Source organism: Theropithecus gelada, chromosome 12, assembly GCF_003255815.1.
Source record: "Theropithecus gelada isolate Dixy chromosome 12, Tgel_1.0, whole genome shotgun sequence".
Classification (NCBI taxonomy): Eukaryota; Metazoa; Chordata; class Mammalia; order Primates; family Cercopithecidae; genus Theropithecus; species Theropithecus gelada.
In genome coordinates, this window is record NC_037680.1 from 113,927,122 (window position 1) to 113,953,752 (window position 26,631).

General features: G+C 43.8%; 1 protein-coding gene across 12 annotated transcripts in view; it reads right to left on the reverse strand.

The window, feature by feature from the left end:
• Nucleotides 1–17,790, reverse strand: part of COL6A3 (collagen type VI alpha 3 chain) — a 91,881-nt gene extending 74,091 nt beyond the window's left edge. For 6 of the 12 annotated variants that reach the window (XM_025403939.1, XM_025403937.1, XM_025403935.1 and 3 more), the window contains exon 1: nt 17,367–17,790. The gene's annotated coding sequence lies outside the window, so the exon portion shown is untranslated. Of the gene's footprint in view, nt 1–16,602; nt 16,727–17,366 lie in introns of those variants that run through there. The other 6 variants (XM_025403930.1, XM_025403928.1, XM_025403932.1 and 3 more) reach the window with 5 other exon arrangements.
• Between the last annotated feature and the right edge of the window lie 8,841 nt (nt 17,791–26,631).

A 26,631-nucleotide genomic window follows, 5' to 3' on the forward strand; every position in this document is an offset into this window, starting at 1 on the left:
GAGGGAGGGAGGGAGGGAGGGAGGGAGGGAGGGAGAGAGGGAGGAAGGAAGGAGAAAAGGAAGGAAGGAAGGAAAAAAAGAAAGAAAGAGAGGAGGGATGGTGGGAGGGAGGTAAAGAACAGGTAAATGAGAAGTGAATAGTCAGAGCTCTCTGTCTAAGGTGACCTCAGATCTCTTCTTGTTAGCAGAATATAGATCACATGTAATGACACTGCTCATTGTCCTCTCTGGACATTCTTAAACATAGTTCAAAGAACACAATTACATTTTTAGAAAGTAGGCATTCCATAGTAGTTTCTCCACAATCTGAAAATATTCTCTTTCTTTTTCAAATTACAAATGAATGAAAATTGTATCCATTATGAAAGATAGTTTTGATTAAACATACAAATGAGAATTTTTGAATCCAGTGACTATTACTTTGGCCACAGCTAAAAGCTATGCAATTAAACCTTTTTTTCCACCCAAAGTGATGTGGGCAGCAATTTGGACATAGCATATTCCTAAGCAAAGAGCAGAATGGAAATGGGTCAGGAGTAAAGGCACTCATAGGCACAAAAGGTGTCAGGTTTTGACACCCAGCTTAAGTTTGTAAGTCGTGTTTAAAAGAACCTCAGAGGAAAGCTTCAGTTTATAGAGAGAACGGGCTTTGCCCAAATCACACCAAATGCAACCCAACCACACAGCTGGGACCACGTCAAGCCTTGTCCGTATTCTCTATTAATATTTAGCACTTTTCCTCCACAGAAAATCTGCCATATGCCAACCTCCAATCTCACAATGGAATGAGCCCAGGGTGATTTAATTAGTAAGACTGTGAAGGCAGACCTGGAGGCTAACTGCTCTGTTGCACAGTCTCCCATACCCACGGGCCTCTGGGGGCTGCACACATGATGCCCCACCAGCCAAGTTTATGTTGACATGAGCTCAGTAGGTGCGTTATCAGACCTTTCCCCTGCCAACACCTTCTCTTCCTACCACAAGATTTTGTGACAGCCTCTTCACTCTCCAATCTCCAATCTAAGAGATCAGCTTGGGGGCTGGGGTCTCCCTTAAGACCCCTCCAGAGAGCTACCCTAGGTCTTTCTGTCTAGGCTGAAGTCCCCTTGCCAAGACAGCACCTTTTTTCTCCTCTCCTTGATGCAGGATTCTGGTTTCCCTTAACTTTTCCTTAGACCACAGCCAGGGCTGCCCACAGGACCCTGTGCTCTGAAGGGCCCCACGCTCAGTTTGATGCTTTGATGTTGCTATCTTGGAATTGTTAAAACATTTGAACAAGAAGCTCATTTTCATTTTGCAATGATGTGCATGTCAGTGACTCTTCTTACCCAGACTGGCCAGGGGTTCCCCAGTTAGGAGCTCTCTGGTCAGGGGTTCCCTTTGCAGAGGTTTGGGTAAGAGTACTGGGGAACAAGGACATTGGCAACCCAAGTAGGCTAGGATGTTATCAAACCACCGTTTTGGGTGCCATGTTATCAAAAGTTATTCAGCATCTACTATGCGATAATTGCAGTTTTTCATAATTTTTCATAATGTGTCTTATTTATCTTTACATTATCCTTAGAGGTAGATGCTGGTCCTCATGCTTACAGGAAAAAATGGGAGTGCAGAGAATAAGTGGCCAAGGTGCACAACTATTCAAAGACACCTTCGTGCTCAATAGCACCTGCCACACTGAGGTTCATAAGATGAGAGGATAAGAAGAACATTTTTATTCCTCCATGAAAACTCCATGATTCCATAGCAACTTTTCAATCAAGTTCACCAGCCTGAATTTGGGCTTTTTAGGAATCAGAAAAGGAGCCAGTGATATTGGGGAAAGATAAGGTGCTTGGAATCAGATAAATCTGGATCCTGGATCCACCACACCCTACCTCAGGCAGGTGGTATACTTGCTCAAAGCCTCCATTTCCTCCTCTACAACAAAGAGCAATGACAGCCATGCCTCTCTTCCAGCCTTCTGTGAAGAGCATGTGGCAGGCTGTTCAGTAAATGCCTGACGCAGAATGGATGCAAGTGAACTCTACCTACCATTCTCCAACAACTTAGGTTTCATCAGCATTTTCCAAAGCACATTCCATGGAACACCCATTCCATTAGATGTTCTAAGGGGTAAAACAGGCGTTCCACGAGCAACACAGTTTGGAAAGTGCTGAATACCAAGCTTCCTTCTGGAACAGTTACAATATACAGTAATGTATAGCAGTCCCGAAAAATAAAGAAACCTGCTGTACTTGATTTAACCCAGAATTCCCCAAACATATTCCATCGACTATTCCTCTCCATGCATCTAATTTTGCTAAGTTTTTACTCCTCTGAAGCAGCAACCAAAGGCATCTCCACCTGCGCAGGCCTCCACTGAGCCCAGGTCACTGGGCTTGCAAATATCTGTTCTCTTGGACTCCGTTAACTGTAAGTGGGACCCATGTGCCTTGATGGTGGAGCTCGCCGCCTGCCTGTCACCAGGTGAGAGAATTAGAATGGGTAGACAATTGACGTTTCCCCAGAGAAGCCCAGGGGAAGGACCAGACTCAATCTCATTATCAGCATGAACTTTCATGACACTAGTTAATATTGTCATTTTTTCTTACACTGAGTTTCAGGAAGTACTATTTGATATTGGAAATGATACAGTGTAGAGTACAGTTAAATTAGAAATTCCATTTGATTTAAGAAACTGAAATACACATAATCTAGGGAGATTGAGTTATCATCATCATTTCACTGTTAGGGTTTAAAGGTTAAAAAGAAGTCCGTTTCACAGATTACAGCATGTAAAGGCATTCAGCATCAGTGTGAATGAAAATCAAAAACATCTTTTTGGTTATCAAGTATATGTCAGATTTTGAAATGTGACTTTTTTCATCTTATAATTCTAAAACCCCAAATGCTTCTAAATTGGTTTTATATCCCCTGCATCAGGAATAATTTGACAATTCCCTGAAGAAAGCAAGGGGAAATGAGAGCAAATCAGGCACGTGAAACTGTTCATACAAGACTTTGGAAAGACTGACGAGACTCCATGAGATCTGTAAGAAGTGAGGACAGTAACACACCAAGAAACTGGATAAACGAGAAAAAAAAATAGATATTTGCTTGAAATATATAATCCACCAAGACTGAATCATGAAGCAATAAAAAAAATTCTGAACAGACTTAAAACTAGTACAGGGTTGAATCAGTAATCAAAAACCTTCCACAAAAAAAAAAAAAAAAAAGAAAGAAAGAAAAAGAAAAAAGCCCAGGACCAGATGTCACTCTTGGAAAATTCTACCAAACACTTAATGAAGAATTAACACTAATCCTTCTCAAACTTTTCTCCAAAAAATTAAAGAGGAAGGAACACTTCCAAACACATTTTTATAAGGCCAGTATTATCCTGAAACCAAAATCAAAGACATGACAAGAAAAGAAAAATACAGATCAATATCCCTGTTGAACACTGATGCAAGAATTCTCAGCAAAATACCAGCTGACCAAATCAACAGCACATTAAAAGGATTATACGCTATAACCAAGTGGAATTTAGTTCTAGAATGCAAGGATGTTTCAAAGTTTGAAAACCAATCAATGTGATACGCCACATTAACAGAATGAAGGGGAAAAATATTATCATCTCAATTAATGCAGAAAACGCTTCGGACAAAATTCAACACTCTTTCTTGATTTGAAATAAAAACACTCAACAAACTAGGAATAGAAGAAAATGACTTTAATACCGTAAAGAACATATATTAAACACACACAGCTAGCATCAACTCAATGGTGAAAAACCGAAAGCTGTCCCTCTCAGAGCAGGAAAAAGGCACGTACGATCTCTCTTACTACTCCTATTTAACATAGTACTGGAAGTCCTTACCAGAGCAATCAGGCAAGAAAAATAAATAAAATGCATCCAAATTGGAAGGAAGAAGTATAATTAACTCTGTTCACAGATGACATGATCTTAAATGTATGAAATCCTAAATACTCCAAATATTTTTAAAAAAACTATTAGGACTAATAAATGAACTCAGCACAGTTGCAGGATATAAAATCAATAAACAAAAATCATTTGCATTTCTAGTCACTAACAATGAACTATCCAAAAAGGAGATTAATAAAACAATCACATTTATAACACCATGAAAAATAATCAAATACTCAGAAATAAACTTAATGAAGGAAGCAAAAACCTGTGCACTGAAAACTATAAAACACTGTTGAAAAAAATTAATAGAGACACAAACAAATGGAAAAGCATCCCATGTTCATGGATTTGAAGACTTAATATTGTTAAAATGTTCATACTACCCAAGGCAATCTACAAATTCAGTGCAATATCTATCAAAATCCCAATGGCATCTTTTGCAGAAATAGAAAAACAATGCTAAAATTCATATGGACTCTCAAAGGACCCTAAATAGCCAAAGCAATAATGAGGGGGTGGAAAATAGCAAAGCTTGAGACCTCACACTTACAATTTCAAAAGATATTACAAAATGACAGTAATGAAAACAACATGATGCTGACTTAAAGACAGACATATGAACCAATGGAACAGAATAGAGAGCCCAGAAATAAAACCTCATATATATGATCTTTGAGCTTCAATAAAGCCACACAATGGGGAAAGGATAGACTCCATTGTATAAATGTTCCTCAGAAAACTAAAAACACAATTACCATATAATTCGCCTATCCCACTTTTGGGTATATCCAAAAGAAGTGAAAACAGGATCTCAAAGATATATTTGCACACCCATGTTCATTTCAGCATTATTTGTAACATCCAAAAGGTGGAAATAACTTAATGTCCATCAATAGATGAGATGAATAAAGAAATTAATTTATTTCCACAGTATTTTATAGTTTTTAGTGCACAGGTTTTTTTCTTCCTTGGTTAAGTGTGTGTGTGTGTGTGTGTGTATATATGTGTGTGTATATATACACACACAATGGAATTTTTGCAATTATGAAATTGATTATAGATTCCCAAGTCTGCTTTATCACAAACAAAGAGTATTCCAGGATTGTGAAGTTCAGCCACACTCTGAGATAGAGTATGGCAAAATGCCTGTCTGTATCATTGTAGGTGTGTAACAAATATTTGTTAAATTCATTAACTGCTACTCCTACAGTTCTCCTAGGACTTTGCACTGTTATTACACCACTTATGCTGTAATTTTCTTTATTTCTTTTTCTTTTCTTTTTTTTTTTTTTTTTTTTTTTTTTTTTGAGACAGAGTCTCACTCTGTCACCCAGACTGGAGAGCAGTGGCATGATCACAGCTCACTGCAGCCTCAACCTCCTAGGCCCAAGCAATCCTTCCTTCTGAGCCTCCTGAGTAAATGGGACTACAGGCACACACCACCACACCCAGCTGTAGTATTGTTAGTAGAGACAGGATTGTATTTTTAGTAGAGACAGGATTTTGCCATGTCTCCCAGGCTGGTCTTGAACTCCTGGGCTCAAGAGATCCTTCCACCTTAGTCTTCCTAAGTGCTGGGATTACAGGCATGAGCCACATGCATAGCCTACTGTATTATACTAAGTCTTATACATGCCACATACAAGGAATATTAGTCAGCCTTGTAAAAGAAGGAAATCCTTTTATCTACTACAACATGGATGAATCTTGAGGATATTACACTGAGTGAAACAAGTCAGTCACTAAAAGACAAATACATTACTGTATAATTCCATTTATGTAAAAGTATTTAAAGTAGCCAAAGTCTTAGAAAAAGAACTTAGAATGGTGTTGGCCAGGGGCTGTGAGGAGGGGGGCAGTTGTAGTTACTGTTTCATAGGTATAGAGCTTCTGTTTTGCAAGATCAAAAAGTTGTAGATATCTGTTGTACCACAAGGTGCATATAGTTAACACTGCTGTACTGTACACTTAAATATAGTCAAGATAGTAAGTTTCAGGTTATAAGGTTTTTACCACAATTAAAATAGAAATGAGGACAGAAAATATCATTTGCCAGGTTTTAAAAGCATGGGTAACTACCCCTAAAATGTAGCCATCAATTTAACAGGAATGATATAAGTGCAGCCTCTCTTTTTTGAGGTGTGATAGAGTTTAAGAGCTAAGAGGAGAAAAAACACAACTAAACATCCTAAAGTGTGTCTACACGCCGCTGTATTCAAATAACACAATGTTTGCCCTTAGTTCTAGATAAGATTTGGAAAGAAAAGAAGAAAAGAATATATGTCATGCAAAATGTTAGGGTTTGGCAAAGAAGATCAGAGTCTCATGAAAGTGGGAAAGAATCTAATATGAACATTCAGACCTGGTGCAAACATGGCTTCCGCCCTGACTAGTATCCTCTGAGCTTTGGAATCGGCTCCACCCAAGGCCTGAGCTTTTGTATCTCTATCTTAACCTTCCTCTCTCCACAGGTGCCCCCATGGGCTCTGCAAGTCTTTATGGTTGTCTGTTGTGTCGCACAGGAATTCCATTTTCCCCATATAACTAATGAAATCAGGGATGAGGATAATCTAATGTTCTCAGCCTTGCCATCTGAAGTTTGATAGCAGAGGAGAGTCTGTCTGGCTGATGAGTGATGTAACTTTGCCATGAATGGAGCAGCGGACTAGTGTCCAGATGGACCACTTAGCAAAAGTAGAGGGAGAGCCACAGAGAGTTATTGAGACTGCCAGTCAAGGACAGGAGCTAAGTGGGTGCAAAGGAAACCTGAAGCTCAGTGCCATGGATTTGCCATGAAATTCCTCCTGCCTGAGGTCAGGCCCAGAGGGAGAAGCTGGAGTCCAAATCATGTGGCCCAGCTATGAGGAAGATGGAACACAGTGTGGGCCCTAAGCCTGACCCGCCAGAAATTGGTGAGATGGAGACAGAGGAAGCCATAAACAAGGGAATGAACACCAGGACCCATGTGGCTTTGGATTTCCAAAAAAAAAAAAAAATCAACAAAAAGTACCACCTGTGATGAAACAAATCTACCCTGTGATTCAGACTCTGAGAACTTGAAGGCATGATCTCAGCAGCTAAAACAGAACCACCTGTCAATACAGTGGTCTCTTGGAAATGTATCAACAGTGAGAAAGGAATGCTGTTCTAATGATGCTCAGGAGGCCAGCCATCAACAGAACACATTTCTTTCTGCAACAAAGTGACAGCAATGATTGGTGATAAAGGCAGCATTGCAAAAGCTCAGCCTGATTTTTTTGCCTTGCAATGGTCACTGCCTTTTGGACATGGATATATGTTAACACAATGTAGAAGAGCAGTCTCCAGTGCTTATGCTGTGGTTTGACAATGCTCCCAAGTTTTAGCATAGTCCCAGCACAGCAGGGCTCAGGGACCCCTGACAAGCTGGACTGCCTGTTCTCCTCCCTCCACTTAGGATGACCCTACCCCCACTGTGCTACAGCCCCATCTTTGCCCCTTCACTCTCTAGGAATCCCTCAAACCCATGCAACCCTGGGAACTTTCCAGACCTTTCCACCAAGCTCTACCTTTCTTCCCTACAGTCTGTTAGACTCATTCCCAAGTGTTTCTTTTAAAAAAAAAAAAAAATTGCAATATCTAATTTTTTGTATGACCTCAATTAAATAATGATATACACTTTAGAATAATATAAAAGTACATTTCATATGTGCTATTCTTGATTCTTTCTATCAAACTTGAGAGTCAATTTTTGTTAGCAAAGGTATAAACTTACTGCTAGATTCTTTCCAGGAAAATGGCCTGTTCTTTCCAAAACAAACTGTATTATTATAATTGGTCTAGATCAATATTTTAATATGGGATCAACAGATTCAAAGAGTCTATGATCCTCCCACGGTTGAGTGCAAAATTGCATCTGTGGATGAGGGTTTTTCTGGGGATAAGGTCCATGTTTGTATGTGATTCTAAAAGGCAGTTGTGCCACTCCTCACACCCCAAAGTTTAAGCATCACTGCTTCAATTAAAAATTTTAATGCAAATCTTCAGGAAGATCCAGTTCAATTATTTTAAATGTTTAATCTATGTTCAAGAGGCATCATTTTAAGCGGTAAGCTTGTTTGTGAATGAGAACACAAGAGAAGCTCTTTGTAAAGCATTCGGCTTTGTAATCCAGGTGGAGAAAATAGGACATGTGATAAGATGAGAGCTGTCCCCTCACTGCTGAGTCTGGGATGGGAAGACTCCTCTGCAAGGAGCATGGACAAAGAGCACAAATGAATTATGCCTTGAGGAGGTTTTGCTAATAGTTTTCTTCACCATTCCCATCCCTCACACAGTGAACACCTTTGAATCCACTGTTTCTGTCACATATAAAGCATTGAGTGGGCTCACTCTGGAGCAATTCCAAAACTACCTTTCTCATCTTCCAGAGTGCTCAATACAATCTAAATAGTTACAAAATAAAATCTGGGAAGTCTTTCTAAGACATCACTCACTTACTTAAACAATTCTGTGGGTAAAATAAACCTTCAGTTCATTGAAAATCATATGTCAAGATTTTTATTTTCAAGATATGAATCTTTAGAAGAGTAACCCCCTCAATGGAGATACTTCCCATTGGAACACAAAGTAATGGGACAAATACACTGTGCACAGGAATTATTTTATCCAGAATATATCCAGATATTGAGGGAAGAGGAGGGGAGGGAAGAGAAGGAAAGGAGCCCTTCCAGTTCTGAAAGGGACAGGAGATGATGCCTGTAGGACAATGCATTATCCAGGCTCCACTGATGACTCAGAACTCATGTGGTTCAGCTGAGCTGAATTCCCAGGTGGGAAAAACGCCTTTGGCCCCACACACTTTCCTGCCATCATGCGGGAAGCAGGTCTTGTGGCTCGTGGGCTCCTAGCCCAGCTGTTGAATATTTGCTGATATTTTCATTTGCAATTAACTCTCTTCTATTGTTTATCATGTCCTGGAGTCTCCATTTATAAAAAACGAAATTCCCTGGCAGCAAATTTTGGAGAGCTTTTTCATTTAGATTATTAAAAGATGTCAAACACCATCTCCCCAAATGACCACCCGCCCACTTCAACGAGGAGGAATGAGGCAGCCATCCTCGCTCATTGGCCGACACCGAGGAAGGAGAGAGGAGAGCGCTAGAAACGCTTCCTGGGCTTCTGTCTTGTGGGTGGGACTTCACATCCTCCTCCCCACTGCCCAGTGGCTGATTTCCCTCCATTTTAGGGCTGAGAAATTGAAACCCCAGCAAGTCAAAGTGATTGTTCAAAGCTACCTAGATAAAACAAGGTAGAACCAGAAACCTAACCCAAGTTAGCATTTCCAAAGCTGGTAGGAAGAACCCCAGGAAACCCTAGAGGCTGTGCCAGATTTGACCCAGATCTCAAGGAAACTCCCCATGTCTTTTGGGGAAGAAATAGACTTCCTTGGTGGTGACACACCACAGATTCTATGTCAATAGAATTTGGCTGTCTGCTCTCATTCTTTCAAATATGAAAAAAAGACTCAGAATTGGCTGCTTGAGACCTTGGGCTGGAAGGGGTCTGCTCCTTCATCCTAGATTCTATGTCCTAAAGGCAACAGATTCAATAACAGACATTCATCACATTTTCATTCTCATCTTCCTGTTTAGGATTATTCATCTTTATGTTTACTCTGCCTCATTCTAAAAGGATTCGAGGTGCCTTTTCCCGTCTAGTTTCTATCCCTTTGAAATTTAAAAGGATACCTTTCATTACAAAGGTTGCCCTACATGGCCCTTCAACCTGAAATCATATTCAATCATATTCCAACGAATATGATTTCCCAAGCTATTTTGCAATTCTGTAAATTAGTTTTCATTCAGCCTACTCAAAACCTTTTTCATTTTCCATGTCTGGAAATCTTTTTTAAGAAAGAGACGCACACATTCACACAAGGAAATAATTTTAAAACAAAGACTCAAATAAATCCAGAGCTCCCATTTTGAAGTCATTTATTTGGTTTTCTCCAAGCACTGCTTTTTAAAATCAGTCTGTCCCTCCTATCAAGTTCTGGGACTTCTGTTAGTTCCTAATTGTCCTGTTTAAAATGGGAGCACTGGAAATAGTCAAAGACCACAGTGGGAGAGCCGTGCACACTGACTGTGAAATAAAAAGTCAAATTTCAGTAAATTCGAGGCACTCATCCACCCTTGCCTTTGCCACACCCGTTCCTAGACTGTGAGAAGGAGCGCCCATTTCTTTCTCTTTTTCTCACTCTTTCTTGTTTTGCCTGAATCCTGGGAAAGGAGTCCCCATTCTTTACCTCAGGGAGGAAGCTAAGAAAGAATTTATTAAGTCCTGCAGTTAGGGTAGGAGGAGAGTGGAATTTAATACGCTGTTGCTGTTTGAAAGACCCAAAGGAGAATCCTCAAAAGTAAATGTTTTGGAACAGCTCCAAGAAATACATCAAATTTTGGTTTTTTCCTGTTTATTTAACAACTTGGATTTCATATTTTTTACTTTTTTTCTTTTTTTTTTTCTTTTTTTTTTTTTTTTTTGAGACAGAATATAGGTCTGTTGTCCAGGTTGGAATACAGTGGCACGATCAGAGCTTCCTGCAGCCTCAACTTCCTGAGATCAAGCAATCCTCCCACCTCAACCTCCCAAGTAGCTGGGACTACAGGTGTGCGCCACCATGCCCGGCTAATGATTTTTTGAATTTCGGTAGAAACAAGGTCTCGCTATATTGCCCAGGCGGGTCTCAAACTCTTGGGCTCAAGGGATCCTCCTGTCCCAGCCTCCCAAAGTGCTGGGATTACAGGCATGAGCCACCACACCTGGCCTTCAAATTTCTATTCTATGGAAATACTCTAGAACAGTAATCTGTTTGACTCAAACTGAATGTGTGTCCTGTGATAGCAACATTTTAAAACTCTTCTCATCAGCCAGGGTAACTAGACCTCCTTTGTCACCTACTGGGGTATTTCGTCACCTACTGTGGTCCTTGTTAGATATGGAGTAGCCAATTTGAGATCTTCGGCTCTTCCCGGTAAAATCCAACAAAGCAACACCTGTCCTGCAACTCGTGGATTATAACAAAGCAATGCAGAAAGAGAGGGCCTGGACATCCCCTAGCAATGCCCCCACTCTGTGAACGAGAGCACCTGTAAGAACATGCCAACCTCCAGCCAGGCTTAGGCCAAGCTCCTCAGAGGTAGGTCTCCTTCCCATTACAAAGGCAATTAAGAAACTCCAGATTAATTGCCCAGATATTTGAAAAAATTATTTTAAAACATATTCCTAGCATTCAAGATAATAACCATGAAGCAGAAAGTTCCATATCTGGTGTGATTTGAAAAGCTAGACACCACCAGGCAAATGTAAAACACATTCCACATTCTGAAATATATGGCAGCCAGACGAGATTTTGTCTGCGCTTACACTGCTAATTATAAACATCAGGCAGAGACTAGTTCCATTTCAACGTTAAAGAAGAGGGTGCGTTAGAAAATGCTTCAAGAAATATTGCACAAATGCCCACTCCATTCCAACCCCTTGCCACATGACGCTGCTGGATCCAAATTGGAGCTTGGCACTTATTCCTGTCTCTTTCCTTCTTGGCAATGAACTTGGGTGCTACTGACCTTTCCAAAACTGTGGTGTTCCATCGTAAATGATTAAAATGGCTGAAAGGTGCTCCCATTGTAAAAAGAAAAGTTAGATATTTTGTTTGTTTTCTGGTCTAATTCATAATCAAGTAGAGAAGAGAAAATTATTCTTGAACATAGAAACCTTTTCAAAAATCAGGTTGGAACATCTGATAAAATGTCATCCATGCTGGATTTATTGCAATAACCTGGGAAATTCTACTTCCTTACTGCCTCTGTCAGCAATGGTCGGCCAATCTCTCCCAGCCTCCCTTTTGTGTAAAAGAATGCTCCTTGTCTGTTGCTCAAACAGGCCAAAGTCCTGCAACTGCTTTCTTCCATCTGTTGCCTTGGGCTCTGAGGAGTGATGGGTTTTCTGCAGCCCCAATTAGAAACAGAGCACCCTGGTGCACTGCCGGGCCAGCTGTGGGTTTAGCTGACTTGGCGCTAACTCTGGGTACCGGCCCTGGGCTGCTGAATCAACTAATGAAGATTCCAGAAGTGAAAAACCAGTTTCCTGGAATGGTTTCCCTTGAGATCTGAGTCAACTCCAGCTGCTGTTCAATTTTTAATTTTGAAATTAAACCGAGCCATGAGCTCTTCCTTCCAGTGGCCAATTCCTGATGCTCTGGGTTCCTGAAAATCTAATGTATAGTACACACGGTGGGGTTTACAGAAACCTTTCCCATTGTACTTATCCCTGGCCACTCACATTCTCAAACGTTTCTCTGTATTTCCTGAGTTTTAAACTTCAGGAGAGCTGTAGGATCATACTGTGCTAAATGCTGCCAGATCCCTACAAGACTAACAATTTGCCTTTGGGAGAGGGTTTGGCAGAACTTTTCGTATTTGTTTTTTTCTTCTCTCCTTTTTCTTTCCAGATTTTTTTAAACAACAGTTACTCCTCTGCTGAATCAACTTAAAAGAGGTTACTCCAAGGAAGACTGGGAATGACAAGAGTACTTTTCTCCACATGGCACCCTAAAATACACTCTTAAAGGCTTGTCCCCCTTGAAATGTCCAGAGTCCAAGATGTCTGCATATTGGAAACATCAGACGCTTCTGCTACTAGCTCTGTGGCCCTGTTGCTGGGCATACCTTTCTGAGCTCTCTGTCTTCATCTGAAGTATAAAAGGCATGGAGAAACCATCCACCAAGGTGATAGTTTTTTTGATATTTCAATTAGCCAAACAGAAATTATGTTTGCCAACCAGAAGAGAGGGGGCTATGTCTTGGTCATTTTTATTCCCTCCCTGAATCTCAGCGCTCAAGGCCGTGATGCACAATAGGTCTTGTTAAACTTAAGTAAACATGAGAACACAAAGACCAACCAAAGGGTTAGGTTTTTTTGTTTTGTTTTGTTTTTATTATTTTTTTTTTTTTACTCTGAGCTAGAATTGTCTCCCTCAGGGTCCTAACACTGGTTATCTCACGCTAACAAACATAAATCTGAGCGTCAGTAATTTATATTTGTATTAATAAATATTTAAGATGAGACATTCACAATTATAGCTTGTGTGAATTTTTTAAAGTATGTTAAAACCCATTGTCCATTAGGGGAAAGTATCAAAGGACATGTCATGAACACCCTTACAGTTCTAAAATCCAGTAATTCTACAGGGATCCACAATGGCGTGAATATGCAAACTTACTTTGGTTCCCAAGCACCCGACTATTCATTTAAACCTCTGTGATTAGATATGGGTAAAATGCTTCCTATAAAATGTTTTAGTTGCTGGATACCCTTGTAATGCAATTGTTTGAGAACCAAGATTGCCTCCTTTGATGACACAATTTCATCTCAATACACTTACACCTGCGCAGAGAAGAAAACCAAAGCTCTAATGTATGTCCACTTCAGTTATTATGAACAGCCACAATAAATATAATAATGATAATCATGTCTGGAAATGTCAGTCCTAAAGTTGCCCACAAGCTCTGTTGAGATGGTCATCACTGAGTCACTGCAAACCCTGAAACCCCACCCTGGGAGACTCCAGGCACCACTTCAGAGATTTTTCTGGAGCTTGCAGAGATACACCTCCCTCTAGAGGAAAGAAAACCAAACTGCCTTTTCAAAAACAGCTAGACCAGGATGAACGTGCTAACTCAAAATTTCTTTTTTTTTTTTTTTTTGAGTCAGGGTCTTGTTCTGTCGCCCAGGCTCTGAACTGCAGTGCAGTGGCATAGTCACGGTTCACTGCAGCCTCAACCTCCCAGGCTCAACCTCATAGCTGAGATCACAGGCACATGCCACCATGCCTGGTTAATTTTTTAAATTATTTTTGTAAAGACAAGGTCTCCGTATGTTTCCCAGGCTTGTCTCAAACTCCTGGGCTCAAGCGATCCACCCGCCTCAGTCTTCCAAAATACTGGGATTACAGAGATGAGCCACAGTGCCCAGCCCTCAAAATTTCATCTCCTTCCCAAAATGGACTATAAGACCAGAATGTATTAAAATTATATTTTTTCAAAATTAACAAAGTGAATTCTTGAAGGGAATATCTCTGCAAAATCAGGACCTGTGGAATACACCCTGCAAATAAGACATTCGTAACCACATATTAGAGGGGGCAAGCAACATCTTTTATTTAAAGAGTAGGATTGTCCTTTCTTTGCACTGAATTTTTACACTGAATTCCACCAAAGTTTTACAGTGGAAGCGGAGAAGCTGTATCTAGAAATGCGAGAATGAAGATAACCATTCTTGTCTAGTTCATAGCTGTCTGAATTAGCAGGAACCTTTAAAGCTCCCCTGCTTTAAAATTTGGATGGTTTGTGGCTTTCATTTCCTTAGCTAGAGCTAATAGGATTTTCTTTAAATGTCAGGTCCCTTCTCAAATCGTCAGCTATTTATGTAGCGGCAGTGTGTTTTTCACTGCCTGCTTGCTGCAGCCAGGACACCGTGAAAATTTGCTCCCTTAAGTCAGGGTGGAAAAGCTGCCTGGTACACAACATCCCCGTCAGATGGAAACCACCTGCGATTCTTCCCCCGAGAGATACTAGATTTTCAGCTTCTTCCGAAAAGAGCAGTGACAAAACTGAACTTTCAAATAAAAATTTTTGCTAAAGCTGCTACTATGCCTGCAAGGAAGTGTCACGCAATAGTATTCATGACTTGCCGGTGAATTTTAAATCCTAAACATGGAATTTCACATAAAAGTGGGAGGTGATATCAACCGCTGATGAAGTCTATGCTTGATCCAGTTGTCTAAACACTCTGAGCAAGAAAACAAATGAAGCCTCGCTGGCAAAAAGTCACCGCCAGCTTCCAAAGCTTCCAAAGAAGGCGGTCTCGTTTCAAGCCGACTTTAGGCATCCGCATCTATGGGTTCCGTTCCTGAAACTAAGGTCAGGATGAGCAGCCTCGTTGGAACCACAAATCAACAATCGACTGGAGAGAGGAGCTTCTTCCTACTTTCTCACCGGGGACGTATTAAGTTCTAGGACAGGAAATCACAAAAGGCACTTATGATAAAGTCAGTGCAATTTGCTGAGTCCTGAACGCTTTAGAAATAAAATGAAGTGCGAAGTGAAGACAGTTTTTCATAAAGATGCCTATCGCGTATCAAAAATATCACTCAGACCCCAGGTTTGGACATTTGCCACACATCTCCTCACCTGTGGGCCACAACCATGGTGGGGTGGAACACACTCCCTGCCAAGCAGGGGAAGAGCGGGGCCAAGGGCTAACGTTCTAGAGGCTTCCCCAGCCACCTCCCAGAAAGGTGCTGTGGCCACACCCTCCAATGCCTGGATAGGAAAAGACAGGACAGCCTCACTTCACCCCAACATGGAATTCCTTCCCAAACCCTCCTCTCCGCTCAGTGTCTGCTTCCTGGCTTCTCTCGACCATGAGTGAGGAAAGGAGAGAAGTAAACCTCTGGGTTACAAGAAACCCTCGCCTAAACAAAGAAGTCCAGACAGGCAGCCGTTCCTAGATCCTGATCTCTGTAAAAGCCCCGCCTCCCCACCCCAGGCTTTCATCCTCAGCTACAAGCCCACTTCAGAAAGAAGACCATTCAAGTCCCCTCCCTCGGGGCCCGCCACCCCCAGGAGGTGGCCTGAGCAGGGCAGCCAGCCCCGGTATTCCGGTCACAGAGCTGATGCCCCCTCCCACAGTCCACCTCACTTCTTTCTCAGTTCAGTGGTAGAGTCTCAGTGAGCCCCAAGTAGTTTTCCCAACTAGATATGAGTGATTTGGGATCCCCGGTCGCTGGCTTGTCTGCTCTCCTGCAATGGGGAAGGATTTCACTGCCATCTCAGACACTCGCACCACGGCCTAGGCAAGGAATTCCACATCTCAGAGCCCCTGGTTGCTCATTTTGAAAACCAGGAAACGACTACATCCGTGGCTTCTGACCAAACATCTCTTCCATTATCTTTAGCCCAACAAAAACCTCAGAAGTCCCAGTAATGTCATCAACGACCACCCACTCAGTTTTCAATATAGTTTTGCTTAGGAGCAATGTAACTTCAATTTTAAAGCCATTTCGGTTCAGTGTTTTACAGTGTTAAGAATGGGACCCTGGGGAGCTGGGGGATCCCAGGTTAATCATCCACCATCTGTGAGCTCTGAGCACCCTGCAGCTCTAGCACCCTGTGGTCCTCATCGGGGCGAGCTGTGTGTGGGAGAGACGCTGGTCAGCCGGGGCCGCAGCCCTGCCTCCCCATCCCGCGCAGCAGACCCCCTGTGGTCCTCATCGGGGTGAGCTATGTGTGGGGAGAGACGCTGGTCAGCCGGGGCCGCAGCCCTGCCTCCCCGTCCCGCGCAGCAGACTCCCCCGCCCTCAGAGGGCTTTGCTCCTGGGGTCTGCACCAGCCACAAAACTGCCTCCTGGGGCTTCCTGTGGAAGCAGATTCTTCTTCAACCATCCCCTAGTCCCTCCCAGTGACTCCACCCATACTTCAATCCCCATTCATTTTTGAACATAGTAGGCCCCTTGAAACAGGTTCCCCAAACAGGCTGGCCACTGTCAGTGAACGTGTTCCATCCTCAGCAAGAGAGGACTCGAGCCCCACCCTGCATCCTCCGGGCCAGGGAACAGCCCTTGGGGCCTCCCAGCTTGGCACTGGCCTCACCTCTGTGCAGCATGGGCTGGCCTTGCAGCCCCAGGGGCCTTGCCTGAGACACTCAGCATGCTGCCCAAATGCCAAATTCCTTCTTCTTCTCTGACCCCTGCAACTCCTTGAAGCAACCTCAAGGGACAAAGTCTCCAACAGAGACATCAGGTTCCTGAAAAGACGAAAGCCTGATGGCAATGACTGAGTGACCCTTTAGTTGGCCCCCATCCTGGGCACCAGAGTCACTCCAATCTCGTGAAAGCAGCCAATGTGCTCCACCAGCACGTTCCCGTGGGCGGCCCTGGGCTGAAAACCCACGCAGGTTGTTGCACCCTAACCTAGTGTCACCACCCAGAGAGCTCAGAAAACCTCCCAGCACAGCCGCTCGGCAGGGAGCTCTGCTAGTCCTCGGCAAAGACGCTTCTGCAAACAAAGCGGATCCCAAATGGGTTTTAGAAGGCAGCGGTAACTTAAATAAATCATGCGCCAAAACACGCTGCCGCCCGGAATGCACAGGGCGCGCGTTGCAGCCACAGAGGCGCAGTGGAAAAGCGCTCACGCTCTTAGGCAAGCATGACCTTAACCAAGTTAAGGAAACCCCACTGCCACAAGGTGAGAAAGAAAAATCAGCAGCATCTTCCAGAGACCTAAAACACGTACAGAAAACCGGCGAACAGCGTGAACATAAGAGCCACTAAAGCTACCTAGAAACGGTCACTTCAGGTTGAGAGCATTTCCTTCTAGCCCCGAACCTGGAAAAACAGAACAGAAATCACACTCACCCCTGAGCAAACCTGAAGGCGTGTGTGTCCCTGGGCTCCTCGACTCAATTAGGTTTGAATAGGATGCATATTTTTCCCACTCACTCTGTCTCTTTTTCTTTTTGCAGCCTTTCTCCACCAAAAAAGTGGAGATTCAGAGCTGCGGAGGAAAACGCTTGCAGTCCTTGCAGGAGGCTGGAGCCCAGGAGAACTGAACAGCCTTTGGTGGAAGACTGAGCTCCAAACTGGACTGGGGCCAGGGATACCAGTCAGGGCTTCCTCCAGCTCCTCCTCCTCCTCCTCCCCCCTCCCTGACCCCTCCTCTCCCCCTCCTCACTGCAGAACTGACCCAAACTGTAAATGAAACCAGACTCCTCCACTCTGTTTCTTCTGGCCCCCGCTCGGGCTGATGTCACCCTCTGAATTCTGTCTTCACCCTACAAGCGTTTAGCTGGACTCCCGCAAGCCCCAACTCTTAAAAAAAAATTGACCACTCCTACTCGTCACCTTTTGGGCTGGGCCCTTGGCGTCAAAAAGAATAAATGTTGGAATTTCTTCATGGGTATCCATGGTTTTCCTGCAATGTTTTCCAACACCATCTGAAAGGAAAACAGGAAATGCAGTCCCCCCCTTACCCTCACCACACCCTCCCATTTCTTCTTGAAGTTTCTGAATTGAGACTTCTACTAATAACCTCCCCTTTCAAATAGAAAAACCAGCAATTAAAATCGTCTTGGTTTTCGTTAACCAAAGCTCTGTTCACCAATGAAAAGGCAAAAAAAGGAGGCTACATTTCTTTTAGTTTCTATATCTAATGATTCTGATTGTGGAGCTTATAGGCCCATTCTAGGCACAGACAGGGGTAATGAAAATGGTTATCTTGCCAAAGCTTCAGGAAAATTCTTGAGTAAGAACTTCTGTTTCTAGAAAGCTTTGTACATTTCAAAACACTTCAATACACATTCTCTCCTTTATCACAAACATCAACACCCTGAGCCCTTTTAAATAGAAAGATATCTTTTTTTATTAGGTGAAATTGTGGCCCCATTTTACAGATGAAAGAAACAGGCTGGGCACGGTGGCTTACGCCTGTAATCCCAGCACTTTGGGAGACCGAGGCAGGCAGATCACAAGGTCAGGAGTTGGAGACCAGCCTGGCCAATATGGTGAAACTCCGTCTTTACTAAAAATATAAAAATTAGCCAGGCGTGCTGGCAGGCGCTTGTAGTCCCAGCTATTTGGGAGGCCGAGGCAGGACAATCGCTTGAACCCAGGAGGCGGAGATTGCAGTGAGCCAAGATGGCACCACTGCACTCCAGCCTGGGCAATAGAGTGAGACTCCAAAAAAGAGAGAAAGTGAAAGGAAAGGAAAGGAAGAGAAAAGAAAGGAGAAGAGAAAGAGAGAGAGAGGAGGGAAGGAAGGAAGGAAGGAAGGAAGGAAGGAAGGAAGGAAGGAAGGAAGGAAGGAAGGGAGGGAGGGAGGGAGGGAGGGAGGGAGGGAGGAAGGAAGGAGGAAGGAAGGAAGGAAGGAAGAGAAAGAAAAGAAAGAAAGTTCCGAGAGAGTAAGTGACATTGTCATTGTCCCGTCTGGATTAGTATCAGAGCTCAAACGACAACTCCAGCCTTGGCCATCCCCAGACTTCTCACTGCTCTCCCATCAGGTGGTCCTTATGAAAAGTCCATTAATGTGAAATATCAAGAGACATCCCAAAGGGTCTTTTTGACTTTGAGATCCTTCTGGACCAAGTTTGAAGAGTGAAGAAATCATTAACTCCTTTCCATGGATTATCTCCCTCCAATTTAGGGAAGAAAGAAGACAGTACCCCAGAGAGAACGCCTGCTCCCCTCTGCAGCTCCAGGGCTCCCTTGCTCTCCCATAAAGGGGCCCAACCCATCACTGCACCAAAGGGCTCACTTGCAGAGCACTGGGGTAGGGAACAAGGATGGAACATGAATTATGGGGTTCTTAGGTGAAAACGTGCTGAGCAGAGGCTCCGAGTATAGAACCGCACTGCCTGCATGCCATGTAGAAGGATAACACGCCCCTCCAGGGGCATCCAGTTCTCTGCCCTCATCCTCTCTGCACAGTGCAGGCATGGACTCAAGCCCCTGCAGAGACCTGGGATACTTGCTGCCACCCCCGTGGTTAGAGTCTGCAAGTTCAGCACTAGGGAGGATTATTTCTCCCAGAACATTGTCTGCTGCAAAGAAGACAACCTTTGATTACAACCCCGTGCTCCAAGCAGCTCAGCAAACTGAGGTTAACTGAACAAGCACGTTTTAGGTGTTTCCACTCCACAGTTTCTTTCAAATACAAATACACTCTTTTTCACAAAATCGCTAGGCACATGCATTCCTTGGTATTGAAAGTTTCTATTACAGTCGACCTTGTATCCATGGGTTCTGCATCCATGGATTTAACCAACTGTGGTTCAAAAATGGTTTTCAAAAGTGGATGATTGCATCTGTACTGAACATGTACAGATGTTTTTCCTTGTCATCATTCTCTAAATGACACAGTATAACAACTGTTTACATGGCATTTACACTGTATTAGGTATTATAAGTAATCTAGAGATGGCTTGAAGTACACAGGAGGATGTGCGTAGGTTATGTGCAAATACTACACCACCTTATTTCAGGGATTTGGGCCTCTATGGATCTGGGTCTCCATGGAGGATCCTGGAATCAGTCCCCCATGGATACCAACAGATAGCTATATTTAAATAGCAAGGGCAAGAAATCATTTAGAACAAGATTTAAAGAAATAAAAGCTCCCATTCAGTAGGAAACCATAATCTTTAATATTTAGCTGCACCTAATCAATGATGATCCAGATCCTCTTCAGCACTGCCCATGGCTCTAGAAACTTCCAGAAACTCGTGGTAATCCTCCCTCGTGCTAACAAGAGAGAATTTGGGTTCTATGGCAGCTTTCTTCCTTAGTCATCAGTATGTGGATTTCCACTTACATTTCCAGTTCCTCTCTGCCACCCGATCCCAGGAGGAAAACAACCTCAAAAGTTGGAGCTGCCCTAAACAGCCCGAGTCCTGGATCTAGGCCAGGCCGTCAGTGGGACCTCATTAAGTCACAGAATCTCTCAAATCTGTTTCCCCTTCACGGCAGGCTTGAACTGGCCCTTGGCACCTCTTCCCATTTTCTTCCCATATCTTTTCCTTAACTATACAAGTTAGCAAGTTCAGAACTCCATTTCCAAAGCTCCCTTGTGGCTGTGGCCCTGATGGGGATAAGGCTTCCCCACCCAGATACTCAGGCTGGAAGGTGGCCTGAGGGAGGGTGGTTTTCTGTGACTTTGGCTGGCTTTTCTCCAGTGAGCAAGGACAGTGTGGAAGGTCCCATGAGTGCCTCTGCAAGAACCCCTTCATATGAGAGTCAAATGCTAGTGGTTCACTCCCATGTCCTTTCCTGGGAGACTGTTCATGGATGCTGGGAATTGTCTCTTCTGGAGACATTGGAGTGTGTAGGGTGGGTGGAATTCTAAGGTGACCCCCAGGAGTCAAGCCCTTGTGTAATCCCCTCCTCTTGAGTGCGAATGGAAGCTGAGCCCTGATTCCAGCCTTTGAACATGACAAAGATGAATGGTGTCCCTCCCTGGATTAGGTTACAGTTGGGTCGCGGGAAGTCATCCAGGGATCACAGAAGACTCTGTCCTAGGAAACGGCAGGGAGAGATTATCTTGCTGACTGCTGGGGTCTGGATGTCAGGTCCCCCAAAAATCCATATGTTGAAATTCTAACCCCCAAAGTGATGGTATTGGGAGATGGGGCCTTTGGGAGGTTATTAGGTCATAGAGGAGAAGATCATCATCCCACTGATGAATGGGATCAGTGCCTTATAAAAGAGGACACGCAGAGACCGCTCCATCCTCCCACCATGTGAGGACACAGAGGGAAGGTGCTGTGCATGAGCCAGGAAGCAGGACCTCTCCAGACACTGAATCTGCGGGCACTTTGATCTTGGGCTTCTCAAACTCCCAAACATGAGAAATCAGTTTCTGTTGTTTAAGCCAAATTTATGACATTTTGTTACAGCCATCCAAATGGACTAAGACACTGGTCTTGACAAAGTGAACTGCCATCCTGTGAGGGCCAATGGCAAGGAAATGTGGGGGCCTCTGGGAGCTGAGAGCAGCTCCTAACAAGCAAGGAAGCAGTAACCCCAACTCAACAACCACAAGGGCCTGACTTCTGCCAACATCTACGTGAGCTTTGAAAATATTGCCTGTTTCAGAAAGAAATGTATTCTCCCAAATTGAGGTTTTAGCCTCTGAGACTCCAGCAGAGGACCCAGCGAAGCCAGGCCCAAACTCCTGACCCAAGATATTAAATGCATGTTGTTGTAAGTTGCTAAGTTTGTGACAATTTGTTACACAGCAGTTGATAACTAGTACAGGGTTATAGCCCATCTCCCTTGGGGTGGCCCACAACCAGTGATGTCTAATGTGGGATATGACACTCCAGTCCATTGCCTCTGGGCCAGGAAAACTTGGCAAGAGGATTCCCACTGCAGAGCACTCCCATGGGACCAGCCTGACTTCTCAGAACCCACCCCTTGCCTGGCTTCTTCTCCTGCCCTTGTCCTCCTTCCTGCCTTCCTTCTAGGTTTCCCCTGGGAGCTCTCCCTCAGTAATCACTTGCACAGCACCCCATCTCAGGCTCTGCTTGAAGGAACTTGAACACACACACAGTCATAGAGAAGCCAATATGAAGACTCCAGTTTCCTGAATGTTAAGAGGCAGTGGCAGACAGTGTAGCAGACTCAGCATCCGGGTTCCATCACAGTCTCTGGGACTCAAAGGGAAATTGCAGCCACAGCAGCAGCGTCTGCCACACCCCACATCCCAGCATCCAGACAGTTGCTGAAGGGTGCCTCCATCTTTATCCTCTAAACCCTGGATTGCAGCTGTGCAGTGCATTCCTAAGTTCAGTCTCTCCAGTACAGGCTCCTGTTTCTCCACCTCCCAGAATGGACCAGAGGGTTCTTGCTGGGATGTCCTGTGAGTTATTCCTGGAGGGTCAGCTCAAATCCACTCTTCTCACCCTCCCAACCAGCTCCCGGTGATGGATCTGCGATCATGTTAATAGATTTGCTTGTTGCAGTGAGGCTGGAGTATCATCTTATTGAAGAAGAGGTATGTGAGATTCTAAAATCAGCTTAAAGTAAAATGCTCCACTGAGGCAACTAGGCCTGTTTCAAGACGAGAAGGATTAGAAGCCCAACCAAGGAAGAGGACTTGAGGCTTCCAATGACCCCACAGCCAGAGGGCAACTGGGGTTTTTCATTCCATCCCTGTGCCTGTTTTAAGAATGGAAAGTTGAGCAGATCTCTGGGAATGAGGCCCTAGTGCCTTCTTTGCTACTAACTCACCACAGGTTTTGGACACGTCAGCTAAGGTTCCTGCAACTCGGTTTTCTCTTCTGCAGAGTGAGTGGTAGCTGTGCTCAATAATGTCCAGAATCATCCAGCAATAACCCCCCAGGGGTCTGGGCTGCATCAACCATATTCGTCTCTGCCTCATTTTCAGCCTCAGCTTCTTTCCCTGCCCCAATTTGCACATTTCAAAGCTCCCACCTCTAGATTCAGACCCACCCAGACCCAGGCTCAGGAACAAGGATGGACCAGCTGCCCCTCCCCATTCCCTAAGCACTTCATATGGACATGTTGGTGTGAATGTTTCCTACTCTATTCTACTGCACAAATGATGCTGTTTCCGCAATTTTTGAGAGTAAAACCAAATAGCACCTCACTTTATGCTACTAAAACATACCAGGCTATGAAGGAAAACGTAGTGCCAGCCATGCACAGAGAGCTGTTGGGCCATGTGTCTAGACCAACACTTCTCTTATTTCAGGAATGTCCATCCCCTACTTTGACCAGGGGTTCAAATGAGAGCTGCCATCTTCCAGAAGAACCTTCTAGCATCTCCTCTACCGGGTGATCCAGAGTTGGTGAGCTCATCCCCAGGTCTGCCTGCTTTCATCTTAGAGCCCGCCAGTCTTGAGCCCTCTCTGATAATACCAGGAGCTGCCATATTTGCTACCATTTGAAGGAAGCCAGCCAAGGACAGCAAAGCAGAGAGAAGTGGAGAGGAGAGAAAGAGAATGCAACCGGCTTCCTGATTCCAGACATCCTTTCTATACTAGTTCAAGTTAAGTTCCCAACACTTACAACCAAAGAAGTCCTGCCTGATGCACTAATACAATCTGTTCAAAGAAGACACATTTCTGAAATAAGTCCTGGACTAGCAGATCAGTCAAGCCATTACACTTATTCCCACTGTAATTCCACAATTTCTTCTGCTGTGGAAAGTGTAGCTATTCTAGATTTTCCTTGACTTTTCTTAAAAACACTTTTCTCATCAAAACAGGCAGGACTGGGAGACCAAGATGGGTGGATCGCCTGAGGTCAGGAGTTCAAGACCAGCCTGGCCAACATGGTGAAACTCCATCTTTGCTAAAAATACAAAAATTTGCTGGGTGTAGGGGCAGGAGCCTGTAATCCCAGCTTCTCGGGAGGCTGAGGCAGGAGAATCGCTTGAACCCAGGAGGTGGAGGTTACAGTGAGCCGAGATCATGCCATTGCACTCTAGCCTGGGCAACAAGAACAAAACTCAGTCTCAAAAAAATAAATAAATAAATAAATAAATAAATAAATAAATAAATAAAACAGGCAGGAAGGGAAGTCTTTGCCTCTCAGTAGCACAAAAGCCTGAAATATAAAGTAGATGCCAAATATGTTTCCTAAAGCATCAACCCAGGGAGACATGGGCGAGGACTGGGGGTCCTAAAGTGAGTCTTTGAGTGTATGGGAAACACCTTATGAAAATAAACATTCTTGTGAAGAAAAGTCTAACAAACAATTTTATATTCATCTTGAATGATTAATTTTGGGGGGACATATGAACCCAGACATTTGAGGAGGATGAGAAAACTGCATTAAAGAGAATGTGCCAGCTTTTAGGTGGCGCTAGGAAAAATCGGTGTAAAATTGCCTAGTTAAAATATATAGCATTTTCCTGGCCAGGTGCGGTGGCTCACGTCTGTAATCCCAGCACTTTGGGAGGCGGAGGCGGGCAGATCATGAGATCAGGAGTTCGAGACCATCCTGACCAATGTGGTGAAACCCCCTCTCTACTAAAAATACAAAAAAAAAAAATTAGCCAGGTGTGGTGGCACGCACCTGTAATCCCAGCTATTCAGGAGGGCTGAGGCAGGAGAATCGCTTCAACCCTGGAGGTGAAGGTTGCAGTGAGCCAAGATTGCACCACTGCACTCCAGCCTGGGCGACAGAGCACGACTCTGTCTCAAAAAAAAAAAAAAAAAAAAAATAGCATTTTCCCTAGATTTTTGTGAGCTATAAACCATGCTCAGCTGATTAATTTTAAGGCTGTCAAACCCAAATGTGAGAAGATCCAAGAAACTTTTTGCAGTTGATTGGAATTCAAATATTTTAGCAAGGAGATGTTTGGTTTTATAATTATAGGACGACACCAAAGTGCCAATTTGGCTTTTTTCAGTTTGAAATATAAATTTCCATGTGTAAAGGATGGGTGGACCAGTTCCTTTATTTAACAATCTTAGCCTTAGGAAGAATTTTCTCTTAGGCACAAAGTCAGATGTCTACTCATTTTAGCTTCAAAGTCATCTCAACTCCTTCATTCCTTCACTTATTCAACAAATGTGACTGAGGGGCTATTGTGTGGGGAAGCCCTGCCCTAGGAAGTGGAGGTGATGCCAAGATGAAGCAGGCGTGGACCTCAAGGATCTCATTGCAGACTTGTGGAGAACCGGGGTTAAGGGGCCGGCCGGGAAGGGACGGGCGGATGCTGGGGACGCCAGGAGAGGGCGCCCTCACTTCCACCTGGAAGGAAGCCCTGAGGAACGCGTAAACTGGAAATCCGATCTGCAGTGATAACAGATCGCTCAAGAACTGGAGGCTCCCGTTATTATCCAAGACTGAGCTGAGGCTGAAAACAGAGGGATGAGTTGGGAGTGTCAGTAGGGAGGACTTAAGTCCCTAGGTCCCCACCCCACGCTGACCACTCCTCCCTCCTCACCCTGGGATTAATTTCAAGAGCAATTAAACCAGACAAGCTCCAGACCCGGGGACAACAAGCACAGAACAGGGCCTGGGGAGAACTACAGCAGGCGCAGAAGTGGAGGGGGGTTCAGGAAAGTGCTTCTCCGGAAGTGGAGGGGGTTCGGGAAAGTGCTTCCCCGGAAGTGGAGGGGGTTCCGGAAAGTGCTTCCCACCGAGCCCCTGCCCCACTGGCCCGCATCCTGGGCAGCAGTGGGCACACACAATCTCTGTGTTAGTTTGCTAGGACTGCTGTTAACAACCTGCTATAAACAGGGTCACCTAGAACAATAGAAACTTATTTTCTTACTGTTCTGGAGGCTGGGAGTCTCTGTCTCCCTTTCTCTCTCTCTCTCTCTCTCTCTATATATATATATGTGTGTGTGTGTGTGTGTGTGTATGCACACACACACACACACACAAAAGCAAACAAACCAAAGAAGAGGTTGTTTTAGCTCTCGTGATCATGTAAACACTGAAGAATTCTTTAAACAACACTTGTGATACAATTATCAGGGAGAGAGGAATGGCTGACATAAGACAAGGAAATGCTCATTCCCATAGAAGGAAGTCAGAGATATTTATAACTGGAGAAGCTGAGATGAGCAGGATAAGCATTTCACAGGGAGGAAAATGACAGAAGAAAGAGTGAAAAGAATTGAAAGTGGTTTCAGGAAAGACAGAGGGTTGCTGGATTGTGGTTTATTTTTTTAATCCCTTTTGAAAAGAAAGAGAAAATCAAGACAAAAATTTTTTGAAATGTAGCTCCCTGTCAAATAATTCATTTTCAAAGTTTCTGAAGATGATCAAAGGGTGGAAATTGGGGGAAAGGGTCCTAGCAACAGCATCAAGTTCATTTGTTCCCAAGCACTACTTTACAATTTGGAGAGATGGAATTTTGGTCTTAAAGTTTTAAATTTTCTGACATAAATTTATATACACATGTCCTTTTTACCATTTTAAAACAGAAAGAAAATAAAGCAAAGGATTGGCACGTTCTTGAAATCCACCATACCCTTCAAAACAGCAGTAGAAAGAAATTGTGTGCAGTCTCCAAGGCATATTTTTCCCTCTTGATATCTCGGTTTTAAGGATTTGCCCTATAGGAAGCTGAAGCAAGAAGACCTTTCTTTTAAAATGCCTTTTTCTCATCTGTTCTTTTTTTTTTTTTTTTTTTTTTTTTTTTTTT